Genomic DNA, 23347 nt, shown 5'->3' with positions numbered 1-23347 from the left:
AATAGAAGCATTAGCAGATTTAGGTGCTAGTATAAATCTAATGCCGTATTCACTATACGCTAAACTAGACCTCGGAGAATTAAAACCAACCAGAATAAGCATACAACTAGCCGATAGATCAATAAAATATCCTAGAGGGATAATGGAAAACATGCTAGTTAAAGTTGGTACTTTAGTATTCCCAGTAGATTTTGTTGTTTTGGACATGGAAGAAGATTCTCAAGTTCCTCTCATATTAGGAAGACCATTCTTAAACACGGCTAAAGCAATGATAGACGTGTTCGGTAAGAAACTGACCCTAAGTATAGAGGATGAGAGTGTTACCTTTTCAGTTGATAGAGCAATGCAACAACCACAATCTGCAGATGATACATGTTATTATATTCAAACTATAGATGCACATGCGGAATTATTAGAAGAATTTCCAGAATTACAAGGAACAGGAGAATGTTCTTTAGGAGAAGGTAATGAACCAATTGATGAAGCTGAAATGTTAGCTACACTTATAGCTAATGGATATGAACCAACAACAGAAGAAATTCAAATGCTAAAAGAAGAAGACAGATATCGATATAAATCATCGATAGAAGAACCTCCGAAATTAGAGTTAAAGCCACTTCCAAACCATTTGGAATACGCTTATTTACATGGTGAATCTGAATTACCTGTAATAATATCGTCTTCTCTTACTGAAAATGAGAAATCACAACTCATTTCTGTGTTGAAAGCTCATAAACCAGCCATTGCATAGAAGATTCATGATATTAAAGGAATAAGTCCTTCGTATTGCACACATAAAATCTTTATGGAAGAAGGTCATAAAACGTATGTGCAACGCCAACGAAGACTAAATCCTAATATGCAAGATGTAGTTAAGAAAGAGATTATTAAACTGCTAGATGCAGGTTTGATATATCCAATTTCTGATAGTCCATGGGTAAGCCCAGTTCAATGCGTACCTAAGAAGGGTGGCATGACTGTCATCACAAATGAGAAAAATGAGCTTATTCCTACTAGGACTGTAACAGGATGGCGTGTATGTATTGATTATAGAAAATTAAATGACGCCACCAGAAAAGATCACTTTCCCTTACCTTTCATAGATCAAATGTTGGAAAGATTAGCCGGAAATAGTTACTATTGTTTTCTAGATGGATTTTCCGGATATTTTCAAATTCCAATAGCACCCGAAGATCAAGAGAAAACCACATTCACGTGCCCTTATGGTACTTTTGCTTACAAACGCATGCCATTTGGACTTTGTAACGCCCCTGCAACCTTTCAAAGGTGTATGATGGCGATTTTTCACGACATGATAGAAGAATGCATGGAAGTATTCATGGATGACTTTTTAGTCTTCGGTGATACATTTAAATCATATCTAGTTAATCTGGAACGAATGCTAATTAGATGCGAAAAATCAAATCTAGTACTTAATTGGGAGAAATGCCATTTCATGGTTAAAGAAGGCATCGTTCTTGGACATAAAATTTCAAAAGAAGGAATTGAAGTGGATAGAGCTAAAGTAGATGTAATTGCTAAACTTCCACATCCCACAAATGTTAGAGGAGTTAGGAGTTTTCTAGGGCATGCCGGTTTTTACCGACGTTTCATAAAAGATTTTTCAAAAATTGCCACTCCTATGAATAAACTCCTAGAAAAGGATGCGCCATTTATCTTTTCAGATGAATGTATCAAATCTTTTAATATTCTTAAAGAAAAACTCACTAATGCACCGATCATGATAACACCAAATTGGAATCTACCATTTGAACTAATGTGCGATGCAAGTGATTTTGCAATGGGAGCCGTTTTAGGACAAAGGATTGAAAAACGATTTCAACCTATATATTATGCTAGTAAGACATTACAAGGAGCACAAACGAACTATACAACTACTGAAAAAGAACTCCTTGCTATTGTCTTTGCTTTTGACAAATTTCGGTCATATCTCGTTCTAGCAAAAACGGTGGTCTATACCGACCATTCTGCTCTTAGATACCTATTTTCAAAACAAGATGCTAAACCAAGATTAATCCGTTGGATTTTACTCTTACAAGAGTTTGATATTGAAATCCGAGATAAAAGAGGAGCAGAAAATCTCGCCGCTGATCATCTTTCTCGTCTTGAAAATCCTGAGTTAGAAGTTCTAAATGAATCGGCCATACAAGACAACTTTCCTGATGAATATCTATTGAAGATAGATTATAAAGAAATCCCATGGTTTGCAGACTATGCAAACTACTTAGTTTGTGGATTCCTTGAAAAAGGATTATCGTACCAAAGACGAAAGAAATTCTTCAGTGATATAAAACACTATTTCTGGGAAGATCCACATCTGTTTAAAAGTTGTCCCGATGGAATAATACGCCGATGTGTATTTGGAGATGAAGCTAGTAAAATTTTAAACCATTGTCACACAGGACCAACAGGAGGGCATTATGGGCCTCAACTAACAGCAAGAAAAGTTTATGAAGCTGGATTCTATTGGCCTACAATTTACAAAGACGCACACCTTCTTTGCAAATCCTGTGATGCATGTCAAAGGGCCGGAAAAATAAGTCAACGCGATGAAATGCCACAAAATGTCATCCAAGTATGTGAAGTATTTGACATTTGGGGTATTGACTTTATGGGTCCATTTCCAAAATCTCATAATAATCTATATATACTCGTAGCCATTGATTATGTATCTAAATGGGCGGAAGCACAAGCTCTCCCAACTAACGATGCACGAGTTGTAGTCAACTTTTTAAAACGTCTTTTTACAAGGTTTGGAACACCGAAAGCTTTAATAAGTGATCGGGGTACTCATTTCTGTAATAATCAACTTGAGAAAGTTCTTAAAAGATATGGAGTAACTCATAAAATCTCCACCGCATATCATCCACAAACAAGTGGACAAGTTGAAAATACAAACCGAGCTTTAAAACGTATTCTAGAGAAAACCGTAGGATCAAATCCGAAGGAATGGTCCATTAAATTGGAGGATGCACTCTGGGCTTTTAGAACAGCCTACAAAACTCCAATTGGAACCACACCTTTTAGACTTGTTTATGGAAAAGCATGTCATCTTCCAGTAGAAATTGAACACAAAGCATTTTGGGCTTTGAAAACATGTAACCTTGATTTACATGAAGCCGGACGTCTACGATTAAGTCAACTAAACGAATTAGAAGAATTAAGACATGAAGCATACGAAAATTCGTTAATCTATAAAGAAAGAACGAAGAAATGGCATGATAAAAGAATCAGAAGTTCAAAAGAATTTAAAGAAGGAGACAGAGTTCTTCTTTTCAATTCACGATTCAAGCTATTTCCTGGAAAATTGAAATCAAGATGGTCTGGACCATTCATAGTCAAAAGAGTTTTCCCATACGGAACGATAGAATTAATAAATTCAAATGGGATTGAATTTAAAGTTAATGGTCACAGAGTTAAACATTACATACATGGTCTGATGGAAGTCGACAACGAAGTTAATCACAATTTCGACACCACAGCTAACTAAGTGTGGGGAGAATCAAGTCTTTAAAGGATAATATGTATTTCTGTTAGAGTTAGATTGTCTGTTTTCGTGTAGTTCTCGAAAATGGAACACGTATGGTCTTTCCCTAGCAGACCCTAAAGAACTAGTCTTCTCCCCCCATTCTGAATTTTTATTTTTTTAGGTTTTTACGAAATGAAGACTGCCTGTGAACTAAACCATGGTCTAATGCTACACGCTTTGATCACTAAACGTAATAATGACATACTACCGAGTGAATTAGTATCAGTAATCAGAGAAAGAATGGACGGAGTTAGAAAAGGATCCAGATGCGAAGATAATAAGTTACAATTTGGTAAAGGAAAATCAAAATCCGCAGCGAAAAGAAGAGCACGACAGCTAGAACGATGTCACAAATGCGGAAAATGGTCACATGGAGGTAAATGTTCAAATAATCAAACCTATTCAAATACCGAATTTGTTACTTTATGCAGAGACGGACCGTTCATATGTTTAGAAGAAAAGACAATGAATGCTCGAGGTTACGCCTATGCAGCCATGGAAAACCAATTAAACCGACTATCTTATGAATATAATAGATCATATAACTAAGAAATCTATTTCACAGGTATGTCTGTACAGTTTTTATTTTTATTTTTATTTTTAACCTTTTGATAATAAACGCTAATTTGTTCGCTAAAAAGTATTAAATTGGTATTAAATAAAATTAGGTTTGGCGACCGAAATTATTGATATCCTTCAAAAATTTATTACATCACTGCGAAATTTAACGTTTATTCTTAAGGTATAAATATCTTTAATCAATCAAACCAAAATATTTCAAAAATTCGTCATGAGTTAAATTAGGTCTTGGAACCGAAATTACTTTACCGAAAAGAGGGGCGCATATTTTTGATAATATTTGATTGATTAAAGTGGGATAAAAAGACAAAAAGATTTTTAATTTTATTTTTACCATATTTTTAAAAATTAATATTTAAATCTTAAATTAATATTGTAAACTTTGTAAAAACAAAATATTTAAAATTGTAAATATTTGAAAAATTAATATAAGTTTGATATGAATTTATAAATTTTTAAATTAAGTTTGGAGTGAATTTTTAATTATTTTTAAAATATGAATTTTTAATTTTATGCATTTCAAATTTTAAGTTTGGTGTGAATTTTTAATATTAATTTTGAATTTTATATTTAAGTTATGTGAATTTAAAAACAAAAAAAATTTACTTTATCTCATTAAGTTAAAAATATGATTTTTAAAATTCGTCGTAAGTTGAAGACTAGGTCTTTGAACCGAAATTGCTTTACCCGAGGGAGGGACGAGAACTTTTATTATCATTATTTTTAATCTTATTGATTTAAAGTATGCCAAAAACATTGAAAAAAAAACAAAAAATCTTAGCTTTTAAAACAATCGCTACAAAAAGACAAATTTTAAAATTTTGTCGAAGGACGGACTAGGACATCGATCCGAAACGACCTCGTCCTAAATAACAAGGGAAACAAAATTTTAAAATTAATTTCTTAATTGTTTTATAAGTTAAAGATTATAAAAAAAAAAAAAAAAAAAAAAAAAAAAAAAGGGGTAAACTCCGCGACTCGCGGAGTTTGCAGTGCAAAACCTCCGAGACTCGCGGAGGGACCAAAACACAGAAAAAAAATAAAAATAGCTGAACGATCAGTATACTCAAAAACACAAAAACAACCCAAAATAACAGCGAAAAAGAACCCGAAAACCACCGAAAATCACCCCCAAAAATCTCAATTTTTAACCGTTAATCATCAAATTTTTTGCTAAAATCATGTTGAGAAGGATGATATCTAAGAACTACTCAAGAAAAACGGTAAATTTCTACACCTAAACACCATTTAATTCGAATTTTAGGTGTTCTTGAGCTATTTTTCCCCAATTTGATTTTGATGCTTTTTAGTGTAATTAGACTTAAATTGTTTATGTATTATGCTTGTATAACCTAGATTGATGTTGTTTAACATGATTAGAAGCCTTAAACTTCAATTTTTGAATAATCTAGGGTTTGTGTTCTTGAGCAAATTTGGGGCTTTTTGATATAAACAGGTTATGGCCGATTTTTGTCATGAATTGTTGCTAAATTGAGTAGTGTAACATGTCTAGGTAGTTAAATGATCAAAACTTTGAGCCTAAACATGATTTTGAGAATTAAAGTGGACTTTTTCAAGTCTAAAATTCATGAACTTGATTTTTGAAAGATAATGCCATTTGAGACTTGTTTGATTGCTAGTAATGATTATTTTGACATGTTATTTGAGTTGAATGCTTATGAACTTGGCGAAAATTTTCGTATATGCTTATTTGAAAAAGTGTAGATTTGATAAAAATGTGAAAATAAGCTTAAGTTTGATATAAATTGATAATGTCATTGTAATTATTTTGATTGATGATTTTGCTGACATTAATGCATATTTGGATGCACAAAATTTGTGTTTGATGTGTTTTGCAGAATGAAAGGGGTGAATCTTCATCCCAAGCCCGCCATGCTCCTGCTGAGAACTTGGAACAACAGGAGGTAGATAACTACTACAAGCAGGATGTACCTCATCCAATCATGACCTTTTCAGATATGCACTTGGAACAGTTGCACCCGAACCTGAGATTTGACAGACTTTGGATAGATTATCCAAAATATCAACGGGGTTTGCATACTCTTCATTCCAAGGTTGTTGAGGTACCGAGGGTCATAGAATGGGGACCCTTAGAAGCTGTAGAATTGGCCGGGCCAATTAGGGAATTACTGGTACAGAGGTATGGTAATTCTTCTTTTAATGACTGGATATGTTTATTCACCATACGCAGACCTGTATATAAAGTATGGTGTGAAGAGTTGTTATGTAGTATAGAGTTGAATGATCGGGTAGCTAGTTTAACCGATCGTTCTTTTATTAGATTTTTGTTAGGCGGTTCGATGCGCCACATGTCTTTACTGGACATGGCTCAGGCTTTACGTATATATACGCCTGAGGAGTTAGCGTCTGCCGATTGTAGAGGATTGATACTAAACGGTAGAAAGATAGATGAGAATTTTGATACACACGGTGTGTGGAGTCAAATGACAAGCCATCACCGTTTCAAAGGGGGAAACTACTCTTATTTGGATATAGATAGAGCCGAATTAAGAGTGATACATAGGTTTTTAGCTAATTCGATTACACAAAGGGGTAAGAACAAAGAAAAAGTAAATGAACAGGATTTGTTTTACCATATGTGTATTCGAGACCCACACAGCGCTGTAAGTATACCATATTGTGTGGGTTATTATTTATCAGCTATGGTTCGGGGGATGCGTCCACATAGCATAATAGGAGGTGGTATTTTTATTACTTTGATTGGTGAATATCTCGGTGTGGATATAAGTCGGGGGGGATTATTAGTAGAAGAGCCGGAACCCCGCGACACTATAGGTTTAAATATATACCATGGTGCGAAAGTTTTGAAGCGGCGAAATAACGCCGCAGTACGATACAATGGTAGACATCCACAGGTAGAGAGAAACCAGGAACAAGGTAATGTAGGAGGAGGGAATGAAATGCAAGAAATGCATAGGTTTATAGCTTCTCAGGAATACGAAAATGCTAGACAGAGAGCATTTGAAGATTGGCAAGTTCATCAGAACCAGATCATAGCGCATTGCCAACATATAGGTAGAAACTATATTCCTACACCGAAACCCGTCTTCCCTCCTTGGTCGATAGAGATGCAGCCACCATATCCTACGTATGACCCTGCCGAAGCATTCTATAGCACTTATGGTTATGCGTGGAACCCCTATTGGTACCAATATCATCCTTAGTTTACTTATTTTTTTTATTTTGTAATTTGTAATTATTGATACATTTAATATTTTTGTTAATATTGTAATCATTTTTATAATTTCTAACTTTTATTCTTAGATTTTAATAATTTTTGAATGTGGGGTAATAAACCAAACTTCAAAAATATGTATATATGTTTACAGTTTGTCTTATGTACACAACAGGATAAAACAACGCATTTTCAAAGACTGGCATTAAGTTCAGCAAAAGCAACTAATTTTGACGACAAGATGCAAAATATATGTGAAATAACAACAAGACGGAATGAACAAATGATGTGCACCATTTATCATTCAGCAAACAAACGCCAATATATTTGGAAATTTTGGTAAAAATTTAATCATTTTCACACAAATCACCCTCAATAATTTAAATTGTTACTGATTTCTTGCAAATGAGGGCATTGCAAGATCTTAAGTGTGGGAAGGGGTTAAATTCTTTCGGATTTTAAAATTTTTATATTAAACACTTGGTTACCATTAAAAATACTAGTAAAGCAGTAGTTGTATTAGAATCTAGTGCTCTCTGATAAAAAAGAACAGCCCTAGTCTTATATACTGACTACCCAATTCTAGTAAAATTTTTCAAAATTTTCAATTAAATGAATTCAAAATCATGTTTATACATATTTATGAACGATAAAACTAGGTTTTAACACCGAAATTATTGTTACCTCGGAAAGGACATAAATTGAGAAACAAACTAAAATGTTAAAATTCATTTAAAATGGAATAGAGGACGATAAAAAGGAAAATAAAAAGCCAAGTGTGGGAAAATTTACCAAGTTATCTTAACATATGTCACATATATCTGTAACAAATAACTGAAAATACTTTTGCTTTGGACTAAACTAAACTGTTTTACCCGATGAAAGAAAAGAAGAGATGGATCTACACGATGAATCAATTCCATCATTAAAAGGAAGTAAAGTCTTCCGAAAAAGACACGCACTTCTTGATTTAGGTCAAGAAGTTGTCGTCCAGACCAGCTGTAGGTTGACGAAAAATCTAGAAAAGTCATCTCTAAAATCAGCAGGAAATCCACAGACCTCAGCATTAAACAGGGTCGCCAAGTGGGCAGATTTATCCTAACCATGAGAAGGATTTATCTCATACAATGGGGGGGCACCATGCAAATTAGCTGGATAAGACTAATGAATCAGATCCCCAGAAAGGATAATCTCCTTAAAGATTAAAAATCAGCTTTTAAGACTGATATTACTCAATCCTAGAGATTGACCTTAAAGATTGAGAATTCAAACTCATGGAATTCGATGATATCTAAACTCGAGCTTGAACGAGAAAATATTTTGATCAAAAATACAAACCGATTTGTTTTCTGAAAACCCATTTTCAATGCGTTCATTACCTTTGAACGTAAAATCCTAGGAATTCACCTGGAATTCATTAGGTCACCTGAACCAAATCGGGTGTCAACCGTAAGAACGGTGGTTGCATAGCATGGTCGAAGACAGGACCTTGTGCCAGACCGAAAAATTATAAGGGTGAGCTTTACTATTGCTCCTACCAAGGATAGTAATTGCGTCCGACACGTTATAGACCATAATCAAAAGCATGTCACGGGACATTGCCTTAAACAGTTGCTTGTTCAACGCTTTCCTTTACAACCGGACGGTAGTTTGCCGAAAGGTAATATACGGAACAAGTAAACTGGACGTGTTGCTTTCCAAATACAAGGTTAGCAAGTGGGTGACACAAAACCGCAAGTTTTGAGCTAAAATTTTCAAATCTGAAACCCACCAAACCCACAAATATTTTGCAAACACCGGTAAAGGGTTATTCCGGAAAACTTATCTAGGGTAAAAACTAGATTTAATTTTCAAAAGATCAAATGTTTTCATAAAGATCCAATTTCCTTAATGGATCTAAATTTTTATAGTCATGTGGGACTGTAAACCATATCGTTACTACCATAGTTTATACCGCCATATAGAAATCACTGATGTACAAAGTGTGAAGAATAAAGAAGTGATTCTAGTATTTCAAGACAATATTGCTTGAGGACAAGCAACGCTCAAGTGTGGGAATATTTGATAATGCTAAAAACGAACATATATTTCATAGCATTATTCCTCAAGAAAGACAAGCTTTTAGTTGCAATTGTTCTATTTACAAGTGATATTCGTTTAAATAATAAAAGGTGAAGACAAAAGACAGATTCGACGAATTGAAGACGCAAACGACCAAAAAGCTCAAAAGAACAAAAGACAATCAAAAAGGTTCCAATTATTGATAAGAAACATCTCGAAATCACAAGAGTACAAGATTCAAAATGCAAAGTACAAGATATTAAATTGTACGCGAGGACGTTCGAAAATCCGGAACCGGGACCAGAGTCAACTCTTAACGCTCGACGCAACGGACTAAAAATTACAAGTTAACTATGTATATAAATATAATATAATATATAATTAATTATATTAATTATATATATATTATATATATATATTAAAAACCGTCGGCAGCAAGAAACTCCAAGGGTGTGAGCTGTAAATATATCTCCGCGACTCGCGGAGTTTTAAGGGCATTTTGCCGCGAGTCGCGGAGCCCCAATTTTCAACTCTGGCTATAAAGCCAACCGAATTCTGATCAAATTTCATCATCTTTTTTCTCTTCCTCTTCATACGTAAATATATTTATATTTATAATTTATATTTATATTTTAATTATAATTCTAATAATAAGGGTATGTTAGCGAATGTTGTAAGGGTGTAAGTCGAAATTCTGTCCGTGTAACGCTACGCTATTTTTAATCATTGTAAGTTATGTTCAACCTTTTTATATTAATGTCTCGTAGCTAAGTTATCATTATGCTTATTTAAAACGAAGTAATCATGATGTTGGGCTAATTACTAAAATTGGGTAATTGGGCTTTGTACCATAATTGGGGTTTGGACAAAAGAACGACACTTGTGGAAACTAGACTATGGGCTATTAATGGGCTTTATATTTGTTTAACTAAATGAAAGTTTGTTAATGTTAATATAAAGATTTACAATTGGGCGTCCCTATAAATTACCATATACACTCGATCGGACACGATGGGCGGGGTATTTATATGTACGAATAATCGTTCATTTAACCGGACACGGGAATGGATTAATAGCCACTAGAATAATTAAAACAGGGGTGAAATTACATTCAAGGGTAATTGGTGTAATTGTTAACAAAGTAGTAAAACCTTGGTTTACACGCAGTCGATAACCTGGTGTATTCATTAAACAAAGTATTAAAACCTTGTTACAATTCGAATCCCCAATTAGTTGGAATATTTAACTTCGGGTATAATAATAATTTGACAAGGACACTTGCAATTTATATTTATGACTGATGGACTGTTATGGACAAAAACCAGACGGACATATTGAATAATCCAGGACAAAGGACAATTAACCCATGGGCATAAAACTAAAATCAACACGTCAAACATCATGATTACGGAAGTTTAAATAAGAATAATTCTTTTAGTTCATATTTAATTTCCTTTATTTTATATTTAATTGCACTTCTAAGTATCGCACTTTTATTTTATTTTATCGCACTTTTAATTATCGTACTTTTTAATTATCGCAATTTTATTTTATCGCATTTTTATTATTCGCAATTTCATTATCGTTATTTACTTTACGCTTTAATTTAAGTCTTGTATTTATTTTATATTTTACATTAGGTTTTAACTGCGACTAAAGTCTTAAAATCGACAAACCGGTCATTAAACGGTAAAAACCCCCCTTTATAATAATAATATTACCTATATATATATTTGTATTTTTATAAAAGTAAACTAATATAGCGTTGAGCTTTGTTCAAAGATTTCCCTGTGGAACGAACCGGACTTACTAAAAACTACACTACTGTACGATTAGGTACACTGCCTATAAGTGTTGTAGCAAGGTTTAAGTATATCCATTCTATAAATAAATAAATATCTTGTGTAAAATTGTATCGTATTTAATAGTTTTTCCTAGTAAAATAATAACTATTTTATATACACCTCGTTCGACATCAGGAACATAATTGATGCTCTTTTCTTCAGTTTGTACTTTCTCGACGTGTGCTAGAACAGCATAGCAACCTTTTCTTATTAGTTTTTGTGCCTTCAAATTACTAATAAGATGTAGCTTCGTGTTGCCCTTTTCTCCGTACACCATTAAGGGTTTTCCTTTTTCTCGTATAATGCGAATTGCATTTTTGTAACAAACGATCTCCGCTTTCACTTCTTTCAACCAGTCCATACCGATTATCACATCAAAACTCCCTAACTCTACTGGTATCAAATCAATCTTAAATGTTTCGCTAACCAGTTTAATTTCTCGATTCCGACATATATTATCTGCTGAAATTAATTTACCATTTGCTAATTCGAGTAAAAATTTACTCTCCAAAGGCGTCAATGGACAACTTAATTTAGCACAAAAATCTCTACTCATATAGCTTCTATCCGCACCCGAATCAAATAAAACGTAAGCAGATTTATTGTCAATAAGAAACGTACCCGTAACAAGCTCCGGGTCTTCCTGTGCCTATACCGCATTAATATTGAAAACTCTTCCACGGCCTTGTCCATTCGTGTTCTCCTGGTTCGGGCAATTTCTAATAATGTGGCCTGGTTTTCCACATTTATAACAAACTACATTGGCATAACTTGCTCCGACACTACTTGCTCCGCCATTACTCGTTCCGACACCATTTGTTCCTTTCGTTCTATTAACCCCTGGTCCGTAGACCTCACACTTCGCCGCGCTATGACCATTTCTTTTACACTTGTTGCAAAATTTGGTGCAGAACCCCGAGTGATTCTTTTCACACCTTTGGCATAGCTGCTTCTGATTGTTGTTGTTGTTGCGGTTATTATTGTTGTTGGGATGATTGTTGTAGTTGCTGTTGTTGTTGTTGTTGTTGTTGTTGTTGGGCCGTTTGTTGTAGTTGCGATTGATGTTGCGATTGTTGGGATAATTGTTGCGATTATTGTTGTAATTGCTGTTGTTGTTGTATTGGTGATTCTTATCACCGTTTTCCTCCCACTTTCTTTTGACTTGCTTCACATTGGCCTCTTCAGCAGTCTGTTCTTTAATTCTTTCTTCAATCTGGTTCACTAGTTTGTGAGCCATTCTACATGCCTGTTGTATGGAGGCGGGCTCGTGTGAACTTATATCTTCTTGGATTCTTTCCGGTAATCCTTTCACAAACGCGTCGATCTTCTCTTCCTCATCTTCGAATGCTCCCGGACACAATAGGCACAATTCTGTGAATCGTCTTTCGTACGTGGTAATATCAAATCCTTGGGTTCGTAACCCTCTAAGTTCTGTCTTGAGCTTATTGACCTCGGTTCTGAGACGGTACTTCTCGTTCATCAAGTGCTTGAATGCTGACCACGGTAGTGCGTACGCATCATCTTGTCCCACTTGCTCTAGATAGGTATTCCACCATGTTAACGCAGAACCTGTGAAGGTATGCGTAGCGTACTTCACTTTGTCCTCTTCAGTACACTTACTTATGGCAAACACCGATTCAACCTTCTCGGTCCACCGTTTCAATCCGATCGGTCCTTCGGTTCCATCAAATTCCAAAGGTTTGCAGGCAGTGAATTCTTTGTAGGTGCATCCTACACGATTTCCTGTACTGCTAGATCCAAGGTTATTGTTGGTATGTAGCGCAGCTTGTACTGCGGCTATGTTTGAAGCTAGAAAAGTACGGAATTCCTCTTCATTCATATTCACGGTGTGTCGAGTAGTCGGTGCCATTTCCTTCAAAATAGTTAAATGGAATAAGTTAATCATACAGAATATTAAGAGTAGTTAATAGTATTTCGTAGCATAATATGAACTCATTTATAAAAGCTTTTTCTTCATATTAGCGTTTTATAAGTTTAAATTCGGGTAGTACCTACCCGTTAAGTTCATACTTAGTAGCTAATATACAATTCAACTACTACAATTCTATGTGAAAAACTGATTGTAATAATATTTCGCGTTCAAACTTTTATACAATATTTTACAAACTTACAATACCGCTTATTTTACATAAAGCATGAAATATAGCACACAATAACTTTGATACAAGATAGTTGTGAAGACAATTCTAGCTAGTACACAAGTCGTTCGGCAAAGGCAATAAAGACACGTAATTCATACGTCCAGAAACAAGTCATGCATTCTGGTTTTACTAAGACTACTTCCCATCCTTGGTCTTGGGCAACATAACCGTTATGGCCGTTGATAAGACAGCGTGTTGTAACGTCATCAAAGGGACGAGGGTTACGTAATGTCCAACAGTCCCGTAATAATCTAAAAACCTCATTTCTTACCCCAATTACCGACTCCGTCACTTGTGGAAACGTTTTGTTTAATAGTTGTAGCCCGATGTTCTTGTTCTCACTTTGGTGAGAAGCGAACATTACTAATCCGTAAGCATAACATGCTTCTTTATGTTGCATGTTAGCCGCTTTTTCTAAATCACGAAGTCCAATATTCGGATATATTGAGTCAAAATAATTTCTTAACCCGTTGCGTAAAATAGCATTTGGGTTCCCCGCAATATATGCGTCAAAGTAAACACATCGTAACTTATGGGTTTCCCAATGTGATATCCCCCATCTTTCAAATGAAAGTCTCTTATAAACCAAGACATTCTTGCAACGTTCTTCGAATGTCTTACAAACTGATCTCGCCTTAAATAGTTGTGCCGAAGAATTCTGGCCGACTCTAGACAAGATTTCATCAATCATGTCTCCGGGTAGGTCTCTTAAAATATTGGGTTGTCTATCCATTTTGTGTTTTTAAACTGTAAAATAGACAAGAGTTAGTTTCATAAAAAAATACTTATTAATACAAGCAATTTTTACATATATCATAAAGCATAAGAACACTATATTACATATATTACACCACACGAATACAACTATCTTATTCCGACTCGTTTTGCCAAGTTTCTAGGGATATATGATGTTCCCCTAATACGAGCCGTCGTTGTCCACATTGGTTTAGAAAAACCTGGTGGTTTAGAGGTTCCCGGGTCATTGTTACAACTTAAGGACTTCGGGGGTTGACGATACATATAAAGTTCATCTGGGTTGGAATTAGATTTCTCTATTTTTATGCCCTTTCCCTTATTATTTTCTTTTGCCTTTTTAAATTCAGTTGGGGTAATTTCTATAACATCATCGGAATTCTCGTCGGAATCCGATTCATCGGAGAATTGGTAATCCTCCCAATATTTTGCTTCCTTGGCGGAAACACCATTGACCATATTTAACTTTGGTCGATTGGTTGAGGATTTTCTTTTACTTAACCGTTTTATTATTTCCCCCACCGGTTCTATTTCTTCATCCGGTTCCGATTCTTCTTCCGGTTCCGATTCTTCTTCCGGTTCCGACTCTTCTTCCGGTTCCTCTTCGAGAACTTGTGAATCAGTCCACAAATCATTCCAATTTACATTTGACTCTTTATTATTATTAGGTGAGTCAATGGGACTTGTTCTAGAGGTAGACATCTATCACATAATATCAAACACGTTAAGAGATTAATATATCACATAATATTCATATGTTAAAAATATATAGTTTCCAACAAAAATGTTAAGCAATCATTTTTAAAGAAAACACGGTCGAAGTCCAGACTCACTAATGCATCCTAACAAACTCGATAAGACACACTAATGCAAATTTTATGGTTCTCTAAGACCAACGCTCTGATACCAACTGAAATGTCCCGTTCTTATTGATTAAAAACGTTCCATATTAATTGATTTCGTTGCGAGGTTTTGACCTCTATATGAGACGTTTTTCAAAGACTGCATTCATTTTTAAAACAAACCATAACCTTTATTTCATAAATAAAGGTTTAAAAAGCTTTACGTAGATTATCAAATAATGATAATCTAAAATATCCTGTTTACACACGACCATTACATAATGGTTTACAATACAAATATGTTACATCGAAATCAGTTTCTTGAATGCAGTTTTTACACAATATCATACAAACATGGACTCCAAATCTTGTCCTTATTTTAGTATGCAACAGCGGAAGCTCTTAATATTCACCTGAGAATAAACATGCTTTAAACGTCAACAAAAATGTTGGTGAGTTATAGGTTTAACCTATATATATCAAATCGTAACAATAGACCACAATCCCATACATAGAGATAAAAATCATTCATATGGTGAACACCTGGTAACCGATAATAACAAGATGCATATATAAGAATATCCCCATCATTCCGGGACACCCTTCGGATATGATATAAATTTCGAAGTACTAAAGCATCCGGTACTTTGGATGGGGTTTGTTAGGCCCAATAGATCTATCTTTAGGATTCGCGTCAATTAGGGTGTCTGTTCCCTAATTCTTAGATTACCAGACTTAATAAAAAGGGGCATATTCGATTTCGATAATTCAACCATAGAATGTAGTTTCACGTACTTGTGTCTATTTTGTAAATCATTTATAAAACCTGCATGTATTCTCATCCCAAAAATATTAGATTTTAAAAGTGGGACTATAACTCACTTTCACAGATTTTTACTTCGTCGGGAAGTAAGACTTGGCCACTGTTGATTCACGAACCTATAACAATATATACATATATATTAAAGTATGTTCAAAATATATTTACAACACTTTTAATATATTTTGATGTTTTAAGTTTATTAAGTAAGCTGTCCTCGTTAGTAACCTATAACTAGTTGTCCACAGTTAGATGTACAGAAATAAATCGATAAATATTATCTTGAATCAATCCACAACCCAGTGTATACGTATCTCAGTATTGATCACAACTCAAACTATATATATTTTGGAATCAACCTCAACCCTGTATAGCTAACTCTAACATTCACATATAGAGTGTCTATGGTTGTTCCGAAATATATATAGATGTGTCGACATGATAGGTCGAAACATTGTATACGTGTCTATGGTATCTCAAGATTACATAATATACAATACAAGTTGATTAAGTTATGGTTGGAATAGATTTGTTACCAATTTTCACGTAGCTAAAATGAGAAAAATTATCCAATCTTGTTTTACCCATAACTTCTTCATTTTAAATCCGTTTTGAGTGAATCAAATAGCTATGATTTCATATTGAACTCTATTTTATGAATCTAAACAGAAAAAGTATAGGTTTATAGTCGGAAAAATAAGTTACAAGTCATTTTTGTAAAGGTAGTCATTTCAGTCGAAAGAACGACGTCTAGATGACCATTTTAGAAAACATACTTCCACTTTGAGTTTAACCATAATTTTTGGATATAGTTTCATGTTCATAATAAAAATCATTTTCTCAGAATAACAACTTTTAAATCAAAGTTTATCATAGTTTTTAATTAACTATCCCAAAACAGCCCGCGGTGTTACTACGACGGCGTAAATCCGGTTTTACGGTGTTTTTCGTGTTTCCAGGTTTTAAATCATTAAGTTAGCATATCATATAGATATAGAACATGTATTTAGTTGATTTTAAAAGTCAAGTTAGAAGGATTAACTTTTTTTGCGAACTAGTTTAGAATTAACTAAACTATGTTCTAGTGATTACAAGTTTAAACCTTCGAATAAGATAGCTTTATATGTATGAATCGAATGATGTTATGAACATCATTACTACCTTAATTTCATTGGATAAACCTACTGGAAAAGAGAAAAATAGATCTAGCTTCAATGGATCCTTGGATGGCTCGAAGTTCTTGAAGCAGAATCATGACACGAAAACAAGTTCAAGTAAGATCATCACTTGAAATAAGATTGTTATAGTTATAGAAATTGAACCAAAGTTTGAATATGATTATTACCTTGTATTAGAATGATAACCTACTGTAAGAAACAAAGATTTCTTGAGGTTGGATGATCACCTTACAAGATTGGAAGTGAGCTAGCAAACTTGAAAGTATTCTTGATTTTATGAAACTAGAACTTTTGGAATTTATGAAGAACACTTAGAACTTGAAGATAGAACTTGAGAGAGATCAATTAGATGAAGAAAATTGAAGAATGAAAGTGTTTGTAGGTGTTTTTGGTCGTTAGTGTATGGATTAGATATAAAGGATATGTAATTTTGTTTTCATGTAAATAAGTCATGAATGATTACTCATATTTTTGTAATTTTATGAGATATTTCATGCTAGTTGCCAAATGATGGTTCCCACATGTGTTAGGTGACTCACATGGGCTGCTAAGAGCTGATCATTGGAGTGTATATACCAATAGTACATACATCTAAAAGCTGTGTATTGTACGAGTACGAATACGGGTGCATACGAGTAGAATTGTTGATGAAACTGAACGAGGATGTAATTGTAAGCATTTTTGTTAAGTAGAAGTATTTTGATAAGTGTATTGAAATCTTTCAAAAGTGTATAAATACATATTAAAACACTACATGTATATACATTTTAACTGAGTCGTTAAGTCATCGTTAGTCGTTACATGTAAGTGTTGTTTTGAAACCTTTAGGTTAACGATCTTGTTAAATGTTGTTAACCCAATGTTTATAATATCAAATGAGATTTTAAATTATTATATTATCATGATATTATCATGTATGAATATCTCTTAATATGATATATATACATTAAATGTCTTTACAACGATAATCGTTACATATATGTCTCGTTTAAAAATCATTAAGTTAGTAGTCTTGTTTTTACATATGTAGTTCATTGTTAATATACTTTATGATATGTTTTCTTATCATAGTATCATGTTAACTATATATATATATATATATATATATATATATCCATATATATGTCATCATATAGTTTTTACAAGTTTTAACGTTCGTGAATCACCGATCAACTTGGGTGGTCAATTGTCTATATGAAACATATTTCAATTAATCAAGTCTTAACAAGTTTGATTGCTTAACATGTTGGAAACATTTAATCATGTAAATATCAATCTCAATTAATATATATAAACATGGAAAAGTTCGGGTCACTACAAACGGGTCCTTCGGTTCCTTCAAACTCATTGGGTTTGCAGACCATAAAAGCTTTGTAGGAACATCCTACCCGGTTGCCATTCTTTCCTCCACTGCTGGAACCCGATTGGTTATTGTTGTTCATTGCATTCACCACTGCAGCCATATTTGCAGCGAAAGCTTGAAGTTCTTCTGTGTTCAATTGTTGTTGTCTAGTAGCTGGATGAGCCATTTCCTTCAAAAATAGCCGACTGAGTTAATCATATAGAATTTTAGAAGTAGCCAAAAAGTATTTTGTAGCTTAATATGAACTTATTATTATAAAAGCCTTTTCTTCATATTAGCATTTTATAACTATAATAATGTTCATATTTAGTAGCTAACACACAAATTAACTACTAAAATTCTAATATGAAAAACTATGGTAAGTTATTACGTTACTACGTAATAATAAGTTGTAATAATAATAATAAACCTTCCATGCTTATTCTTATTATTATACAATCATAAGGAAAATTACATTGATGATTTTCTTACAAACTTAAACACACAATATAATACATATTATACAATGCATGGAATACAGGATAGCTGCCGATGGTTCAAGAACGGCGAGATTTCTTAGATGTTGAAGTTGTTTCTTTCTCGGCCAAATGTTTGGATTTTCGTTTGGATAGTTCTTTTTCCAATTCCTCCCAATTGGTTCTTTCGGCTAATTGTTTGGGAGCAAAACCAACAGTCGTTATACGAGCGGTCATTTTATAAACTGGTCTCTTAGGTGGTTCAGGTGGATGATCACAAACATTTTGGATCATAATAGGTTCATCGGGTTTGGGATCGGGTATAACAGCCAAAGATTTTCACAAATCACGTTGTGGTTCGGTAATTTCCACAACTTCTTCAGGATCCTCTTCTTCGAGTTCCTCTTCGGGATCTTCTTTTGGATCCTCTTCTGGAACCTCTACTGGCAATTGTGAATCTTTCCAATTTTCCCAACAATTTTCCACTTTAATGGTAGCACCAAAAGTTAACTTTTCCGTTGGTTCATAAGTCGTATGCTTTGACTCAGCCTCCGAATCACTTGATAAGTAAATGAAATCTGAATCACTAGAGATGCTTATATGATCGGATGAAGTCATCTATCACATAATAGCAGGCACGTTAAGAGAATGATATATCTTATAATATTTATAAGTTAATAATCTTATGTTTCCAACAATTATATTAAGCAATCATTTTTAAAATAATTACGGGTGAAGTCCAGACTCACTAATGCATCAAAAATCAGTTAGACACACTAATGAAAATTTTCTGATTCTCTAAGACCAACGCTCGGATACCAACTGAAATGCCTATGAAGATACACTTTGTGAATCGAGCATTCAACTTATTAGGGACGTAACGCTTAGGATAAGCTTCACATCCCCATACCTTTAAGTATGATAGAGATGGAGGTTTTCCAAACCACATCTCATGAGGAGTTCGTTCCACTTTCTTGGTTGGGGCTATATTTAAATACGAGCTGCGGAGCATAGACAATAACCCCAAAATGATAGAGGTAACGAGCTTCTTGCCATCATAGACCGAACCATATCCATTAGGGTTCGGTTCCTCCTTTCGGAAACTCCATTAAGTTAGGGTGTTCCAGGAGGAGTAAGTTGCGAGATAATCTCACAACTTTTAAGATGATCTTGGAAAGCGTCGCTTAGGTATTCACCTCCTCTATCGGTACGAAGTACCTTGATTGTCTTATTGAGTTGATTTTGTACTTCGTTTTGGTACTCTTTGAATGCCTCAAAAGTTTCGTCCTTATGTCTTAACAAGTAGACATATCCGAAATGACTGAAGTCATCAATGAAGGTAACGAAGTATCTTTCACCATTTCTAGTTATGGGCTTAAAGGGTCCACATACATCCGAATGTATTAATCCGAATAAGTCCTTAGCCCTTTCATAGGTCCCTTTGAAAGGTGCTTTAGTCATTTTGCCCTGTAAACAAGATTCACATACATCAAACGAGTCTAGTTCATTTGATTTCAAAAGTCCATTCTTTTGAAGTGTATGCATTCGGTTCTTGTTTATGTGACCAAGGCGACAATGCCATAAGTAGGAATCACTCAAATCCCTTTTGAGTTTCTTGGTGTTTGCATGGAATATTGAGCTATTGTATGATGTGTCATCATGAACCAATTCATAAATACCATTCGAAGGCGAAGCCTTAAAATAGAACACATTATCTAAAGAAACATGGATATCATCATTAATGAAATTAAGATTAAAACCACATTGTTTCAAACGGGATACAGAAATAATGTTTCGAGATAAATCGGGTGCATACAAAACATTTTTCAAAATAAGCTCCAAACCACTTGGTAGCTTCAAAACAAAGTCTCCTTGAGCTTTCACTTGCACCCTTGCTCCATTTTCCATGAAGAGACTTGTTGTTCCCGCATCTTGATTACTTCTTTTGAACCCCTGCAAAGAATTGCAAATATGAGTTCCACATCCTGTGTCTAATACCTATGTATTAGAAGAAGTAATACTAAGCTCAATGTATACCATATATACATTACCTGAGGTTTGCCCTGCATACCTCTTCTCTTTCAACTCCTTTAGGTAGACTGGGCAGTTGCGTTTCCAGAGACCCATTTCATCGCAAACAAAGTGAAATGCCTCGTTCATATTAATTATAAACATTTCATATTAATTGGTTTCTTTGTGAGGTTTTGACCTCTATATGAGACGTTTTTCAAATCTTGCATTCGTTTTTAAAAACAACCATAACCTTTATTATTGAATAAAGGTCTTAATGACATAATTTATATTGTCTATCAAAGACAATCTCCTCAAATAAATAAGTTTTTACACAACCCATTACAATATGATCAAATATATTACAACAAATACTCCGAATACAAGTTTAAACAATATAAACAATTATGCCGACTCCAAATCTTGACCTTGGGTTGGCATACGACAGCGGAAGCATTTTTAATATTCACCTGAGAATAAACATGCTTAAAACGTCAACAAAAATGTTGGTGAGTCATATGTTTAATTTCTATATAATAATCATAACATTTAATAAGCCACAAGATTTCATTTAATTAAATGCGCATGATCATTACAACTGCAAAAATCATTCATACGATGAGTCGCCTGGTAAATAACCTTAACATAGAGCACTTAAGATATCTGGCATCATACATTCCACTATTCAAATGTATGACAAGAACCCTTTGAAGTACTAAAGCATTTCCACTATTCAAAAATGGGGGTGGTTGGGCCCGTAGATCTACCTTTAGGATTAGCGTCAATTAGTGTTTTTCACAAATTCTTATTTTACCAAGCATAACAATAATAAGTACAGATATCCGGTATAACAAAACAGTCGTAGAATGTAGTTTCATGAACTTGTGCTTATTTTGTAAAACATTTATAAATTTGCATGTATTCTCATCCCAAAATAATTTAGATAGTAAAAATGGGACTATAACTCACTTGTGATGATTTCCGAATAGATGGTGATAAGACTTGGCCTTTTGACAAATTCACGAACCTAATAATAATATTCTTGTGTCAAGATATATATATATAATTAATATTCCATACTTATGATACTTGTGATAATTTTAATTGTCCATTGTTAGTAGTCCAACGTCCGTAGTCCAATAGTCCAATAGTCCAACAATATAAATATATATATAAATATAAATGCGTATATTGTGTTAGAATTCACTAACACTATAATATATTGTCTTAATATAATAAGACACATAATATGTATATTGTCTGAAGCAATCCGCGACCCATTGTATACATGTCTCAGGCTCGATCACAACTCAAAGTATATAATATTTTGGAATCCACTTCGACCCACAGCTAACTCGAAATTAATGCCAATGGTGTCTTATAGTTCATTCCAATAATACATATAGAAGAAATCAAAATATATATATGGTGTCTTACGATCTTTATTAAGACTATAATATTTTGTCGTAGAACTTAATCACGACTATTATAAATTGTATTTCCAAAAGTTCGGGAACAAGACATGTATAAAAGTATAAGTTTATAGTAAAAAATACAGCTTAATAGAAAAAGTATAAGTTTATAGTCAAAAATACAGCTTATGTGTCAAATAAGAGAAGATAGTCATATCCGTCGTTAGAACGACATCTTGATGACCCTTTTGAAAAACATACTTCCACTTAGAGTTTAGCCATGGATTTTGGATATATTTCATATCCATATAAAATAAGATTTTTCACCAAAGGAAATCTTTTAATTCAAAGTTTAAGATAGGTTTTTAAAATTAAACCCAAAACAGCCCCCGATGATCTATGACGGCGTATGTTCAGTTTTAAGGTGTTCTTCGTGTTTACAAGTTTTATATCCTTATGTTATCTTGACATACTATCATAATACATGTATTGAAGTATTTTAAAAGTCAAGTTAAAAGGATTAAGTTTGTTTGTGAACAAGTTTAGAATTAATCTAAACTATGTTCTTGTTGTTGTAAGTTATAAACTCATAATAAGATAGCTATATGGATATGAATCGAAAAAGATTAGGAATAAGGTGACTACCTCAAATTAAATGAACAAAGTTACTGAGAAAATTAGATGATAATATTGTGATCAAAGATATCCTTGATGTCTTGTAATCCTTGGAGTAGAATCATAGATTGAACAAAAGTTCGAATAATATTTCTATCTTGAATTAAGATAGTTATAAGTATATGAATTGAACCAAAGCTTATATATGATTCTTATCTTGATAAAGTGGAGTAGATGAGTTAACAAAGTGTTCTTGAAGCTAGTTTATGATCAAAGTGAATGAAGATTTTCAAGTACTCGAAGTATGTGTGTTTAAAGAGTGTTTAAAGAGTAAGAAATGGAGAGAATACTTGGAGTTCTTGTGTGTGAGTATTATGAGAGTGAAGGTAAGTTAAATAGCTAATATGAATGAGTAAAAAGAGTGTTAATAGTCATGGTTCATGCATATGGTTAAGAGACTTTATCAAAATTTGGAATATAGCATAA

This window comes from Rutidosis leptorrhynchoides, chromosome 6, assembly GCF_046630445.1.
Source record: "Rutidosis leptorrhynchoides isolate AG116_Rl617_1_P2 chromosome 6, CSIRO_AGI_Rlap_v1, whole genome shotgun sequence".
Taxonomy (NCBI): Eukaryota; Viridiplantae; Streptophyta; class Magnoliopsida; order Asterales; family Asteraceae; genus Rutidosis; species Rutidosis leptorrhynchoides.
This window is presented reverse-complemented; position numbering follows the sequence as displayed.